Here is a 6,000-nt window from a genome sequence, read left to right on the forward strand (position 1 = left end):
ACGCATTGCATTGGATTCTAAAGTGCTGATTGGTTGTGGAATCGTATTTGCCTTTTGCTGCGACCGGCATTTAGGACTTCTCCGAAAAGGGTTGTAGATGGTGGGGCTCCTGTAGTTTGGAACGGTGTGCATTAGGGTAGTTTATAAGAGTCAGTTACGATGGACCTGGCTGTAACGTGAACCCGAGTGGTGCGAGTTTTCTGCCGAGAGCAGAGAAGCGGGATTAGAGCTCAGGTTGGAGCCCCAGCTAGAATGAGTGCTAGTCGGAGCTTGGGCACACCAGGTCCCTGTGTAGTCGGTCCCTTGACCGACAGGTCTATTGTCTGAATACTGGTTCTAAGCTAGTTAGGCAAACCCTGCTGGAGTGCGACCAATGTTTCTGGGCCTTAGACCGTTTCGGTGACTAGGAGCGACACCTGTCTAATGCTTCCCGTTTAAGAACGTTGACTCGTGCCGCTCAATTCATTCGCTTTTGGCGGGTGTACCCGTGGGAAGGACGCCTACACGCTACGGTATATCACGATGGCGTCACTGTTGTCTGGGTAACCGGCACAAGTCAGTGTCGCGCAGGCGCACTGGTGGTTTGCACGATCGTGGAATGTTTGATGTTGTGGTTTTAAATACTGGCTGGTATCTCGTAATAATATTTATATCGTGTGACCAGCTCCCCTCCTGGTGCGTGCGGTCCTGGGCCAGTTTATAATCGCGACGAGAAATGTAACATTTCCTAGATTTAATTTCTGAAAGTTTTAAGCCTATTAAGAACACGCAAGAACGGGCCATTCTTTTCTTTTTCAGCTTTACTAATCGCAGCTGTTCTGTGTTAAGAAAGACTAAACCGCCCATAAATTAAATCTATTAAATACTGATGACAAACATCAATCGTATATAACAGCTGCTGCAATGCCTTCACTGTCAACTGGCTCTGTCTTCATCTTTTTTCCTAAAAGAAAACAAATATTGTTACAGATGTGTGGAGTTTAATAAAATATCTACTTGTCTATGGAATAGGTTACTGCCTAAATCTACTCGTCCTGTACAAATACCCACTTCTTCCTTTGGTGCCTTGTAATGCGGTGACAAACTGCGGAAGCAGTCTCATTATAGAAGAGCTCTTATAATAGCCTCTCTAATTAAGCCGGACTAATACTATAGTAGGGTTTTAATATTAGCATTTTCATTATTTTTTGCCACTTTTCTGCAGAGCTTTATCCTGGGGCTAGTGCTGCTATGAGCAATAGTTCTAGGGTTAGAAGGCCTTTCTGAGTTCTACCCAATCACTAACTTGCTTGTTTTAGGGGTTTTACCAGCTCTTCTTTAATCTTTTCCAATATTGAGAAACCTAGGCAATTTTCTCCAGACAATAACAGAAAGAAAACATCTTCCAGGCTTGGGGAAAAAGGTGGTTGGAGGGATAGTGAACTTGTAAATGCTCAACAGACTTTCTCATGAGCAAATATACACATGCATATTTGCCCATGCTCAAATACAGTTCACAAATATTTTCTAGGAGTACGATTTCCTGGCCTACTTCTGTAAACTCTTGTGAATTTGTGAAAGCCGTAAATCAGCACTAATGCCCAGACATATACCATGTGTGCACTTTTGTGGCTTTCTTTAAGAATCAGGTCCCTAATTAAGTCTCGCCTTAACCAAGACCTTTTTGTTTTTATTAAAATGTTATCTCTCTGTCGCCTGGTTTCACTGTGAGTGTCCGCAATCTGCTCTTTCGCAAGGAGCCTATCGGCACACAAAGTTTTGTTCTGCATCAAGAACTACTGTCAGTGTGTGCCTTTTGAGACCAAAAACTCCTTTTGTCAATGTTTGTTATAATGTGATGGTGAGAGTCTGGCAGCTCCCACAACAATTAAGTTTTTCTTTCTTTCTTTCAAAATCCGGGTCAAAACAAGCCACAAATTATCAAAATCTTAAGGCTGGCCACCGATGTGCTACCTATTGGCCTTGCCAATGCTAGTTTATTTTCATTTATTCCATAATCTTGTTGAAACTAGTTATATGGATTTTCCATAATTAATATTTTGGGGAAATACTAGCATGCATTACCAATTTCAATTTTGAAAAACTTTGTTCGACAATTAAGTCATGAAAGTATCATACGTCAACCATCTGCATACACATATATTAAAACAAAATATCATAGGCACACCATTTTTATACTTAAGCCTACGCTATTCACCAATTTGAATAGATAACATTAATGTCTGGTCATCCAATTAAATAAAACGTTTCAATTTAATTTAAGCAAGTAGGTCAATGAATGAAGAATAAATAAATACATAACTACATTCAAGCACCTATTCATTGAGCGCTGTTATATTTATCTGTCTAAGCCCTAATATCCAAGCCCACTTCATGTATTTTGCCATTGCCATTGCAATTATCGGGCTCGGATCTGAACACAAGATTCTTAATGCCTCCTCGTGCCTTCGGGTACCTAAGAGCCGGCAAACGGGTAATACCCATTTTTTCCGTGGGAGCTCATAGAGAGGACAAAAAAAAAGAAAATGACTCAGGGATCCAGTTGTGTCCCTACATTTAGGACATTTGTCCTGGGAACCTTTAGACCATTTACATGTCAATGAACGGATAGGGAGGGTACCTATCCTAAACTGGAAATAAAGTTTGCGATCAAACGGAGCTTCAATCAAGCCCCAAAAAAGTTCCTGTCTAGGGTGTGCCTTAATCTCTAGGTATCTAGCTGTTAGCTGGGATATTCTCCCCTTTGAAACGGATTCCATAGCTATAAATTCCCAGTACTTGGCTTTGATGATTTCTTTTGAAGGGAAGACCGCATTTGGAGGATCATCCCATAGGTTACTCCATCCCAGTCTGTAAAGTAATAATTTGACAGACCTCAACCAGTCTATTTTATGGAAGAGGTCTTTCTCCATTATTTCTTTTAAGCCCAAAGCATAGTGCTCAAGCTCCTCAGTTGACCAGACCCTACGCCAATACAGCAATGGCCGCAAATTAGCAGTGTCTTGTAAGGTTTTCAAGCCGAGATCCCAGAACAGAGGTAACAAGGGAGTACTTTGTGGAACACCAACAACTTTCCGTATAAACTCGCTCTCCATAGCATTCAAACGTTTTGGATTATTGCCAAACCCCCATAGCTCAGAACCATATAAAGATGAGCTACGTATCTTCATTGAATAAATTTCGAGGAGTGGGCCTATTGGCTGTGTCTGCGAGGTTCTAAATCTTTTTAGAAGGAAACCTGTCTGTTGTTGGAACTTCAAAATAGAGAAGTCTAATTGACTTTTCCAACGCATATTCTTCTGCAATGTCACTCCCAAATAAGTGAAGGCATCCACCTGTTCCAGGGGAAAGCCATTCATAACAATTACACCACTATAAGGTTTGTAAGTTCTGCATGGGTTAGGGCCATTAAGGACCATGAACTTGGTCTTGGAGACATTTATTTCCAGGCCACGAAGCAAGCAGAACTCTTCAAAGCGTCGGAGGGTAAGCTGTAGGCCACTCGGAGTTTTGGAAATCAGCAGCGTGTCGTCCGCGAACATGAGAACAGGAATACGAGTGCCCGTCATAGCTGGAGCATCCGAGGGGACCCGGGAGAGGAACTCTGCCACCCCGTTCACGAAGAGTGAGAACAAGGTCGGTGCCAAGACACAACCTTGCCGTACTCCTCGTTCCACGGGGAAGGACTCCGTTACCTCGCCCTGCCGTCCCCACCGGACCCGAGCAAAATTGTTCTCATGTAAGCGGACGACCAGTGCCAACAACTCCGGCGCCATCCCCAAATCCTCCAATACTTGCCACAACTTGTCTCGTGGTACCAGATCAAATGCCACCCGTAGGTCGACAAACACGGCGTACAGGACCCCTTTTTCTAAAACTACTGTCCTCCAATAGAGGACAATAAACCTAAAGACCTGGTCAATAGTGCTGGTTTTTGGGCGAAACCCAGCCTGTAGTGGACTTAAAACATTGTCGGATTCCATCCAGGTCTGGATTTTGCCCAAAACCAGCCTACCCAAGATTTTTTGTAAAGCATCTATCAAGCTAATGGGCCTATAGTTGCAGGCCAACGATTTGTCCCCTTTTTTATATATTGGGACAATTTCAGCACCTTTCCAGGAATGGGGAATCACCATTCCCTGAGCTATAGCATTAGCTAGGTGAGTAATATATACAGACCATCTCGTTGTATGGTGCAGAAATACATCGGCCGGGATACAATCCATTCCGGGTGCACGGCCCTGAGTAACCATATCAAGTGCAATATCAACTTCCTCAACACTAAACACGGGGGTATTATAAAACGGCCTCTCCTTGTGAGGCGTTCTAACGTCCTCAGCTCCTTTTGAATATTGTGACTTAAAAAAATCAACCCAGGAACTCTGAGGAACATGATTGTGAGGACTGTCAATAATTTCGCCCTTCTTCCATTTAAAAATATCCCAGAATTTTTTCTGGTTTTTATCAGCACATGCTGCTTTTAGGTCTTGCCACTCACACTCATTCCATTCCTTTTTGGCTTTCCATAGGGTTTTTTTATGAGTATTGCGAGCTAATTTAATCTTGCTTGCGTCATTTGTATTAAGAGCAAGTCCCAGATCAGTACGGGCTTGTTTGCAGGAGGCATTATACCAACTCTCCTGTTTGCTTCTATGGACTTTCTTACCTACAAAAGGTCTACAGAAACATGATTTCAATTTGCCAACTAGTTTTTCATGGATTTTCTCAAATGCAACTCGGGGTTGACCTTTGTTATCTACTTCCATAATTGACGTCATCGCCTCTTCAACATGGGACTCAATGCTCCCTATAAGGTCTGGATGTTCTGCTACATAACGCCATTTAAGGTGGCGTTCGTCGTTTGATAGAGTTTCGACTGGACCTATCATTTCAGGAGCTTGTTCTATTCTGTCTCCCATTCCTAAATCAAAGATAGCGACTAATGGGTTGTGATCGCTTTCAATCCGCGTCTCGACCACCATATCCACGAGTGTATGCCACATCCTCAAGTGGACCAAGACATAATCTATATTGCTTGCCCTATTACCATTAACATACGTTTTGTTGCATATCCTGTCTGATGTAGTTCTGCCATTGGCCGCCCTCAGTTGGTTGCCCAGGCAAAACCCTTTCAGATGCAGGGCCGCCTCAGTCCACTTACTAACTGCCTTTGTCTCAAGCTGTGGGACACCCCATTTTAGGTCCTCTTCCTCTGTTAAAAACAAATCTTGAGGGCCTAATGGCTCAAAAGTCGTATTGAAGTCTCCCGCAATAAGTGGGAGTACATCAATAGGACTAGATTCAACAAAGGTACTTAATGCAGAAACCACCTCAGATTTTTTCCCACCTGGCAAGCCCCTTGCGTATACATTATATATGTCAATTTTGAGGTTTGACGAACTGGACAGCCTAACTCTCAATATGTCAGCATTCTGTGTATGGATGGGTTGGATTTTACATTCCAGGCTTTGTTTGACCCAGATGACCAAGCCTCCTGATGCCCGATCCTTGGACTTTTTCTCCGCTGAAACAAAGAAATTCAAATAGCCCAACATAAACACAGGCTCAAGTGACCATGTCTCCTGGAAAAGACTGATATCATGCTTACTGATGAAGTCTGCCCACAAAGGAGAAGATAATTTGGAACCTATACCCGCTACATTCGAAGATAGAAACAATACATGACCTACAGGATAGGATCCCCCTTCAATATTCCCTCCAATTGATATAGGGGAAGGGGCTACATCTTGTGGGAAATGAGGGGTACTCTCAATGTCAAGAGTTTCGTTTTGACATTCAGCTTGGAAACCTCGTTCCCTAGTCCCAATCATATTTACTTGGTCAAGGGGTGTATTAACGTCTCTGCCATCAGCTACACTAGGCGGCTCTCTTTGGCATATACCCTCATCTGCCATTAAAGCCGCATATGATTTTTCACAATTGTCCAGAGTCGCTATGGCTGCATATGACACCTCGCCATTAAGATGTACTCTGCCATCA

This window comes from Triturus cristatus, chromosome 4_2 (genome assembly GCF_964204655.1).
Source record: "Triturus cristatus chromosome 4_2, aTriCri1.1, whole genome shotgun sequence".
Taxonomy (NCBI): Eukaryota; Metazoa; Chordata; class Amphibia; order Caudata; family Salamandridae; genus Triturus; species Triturus cristatus.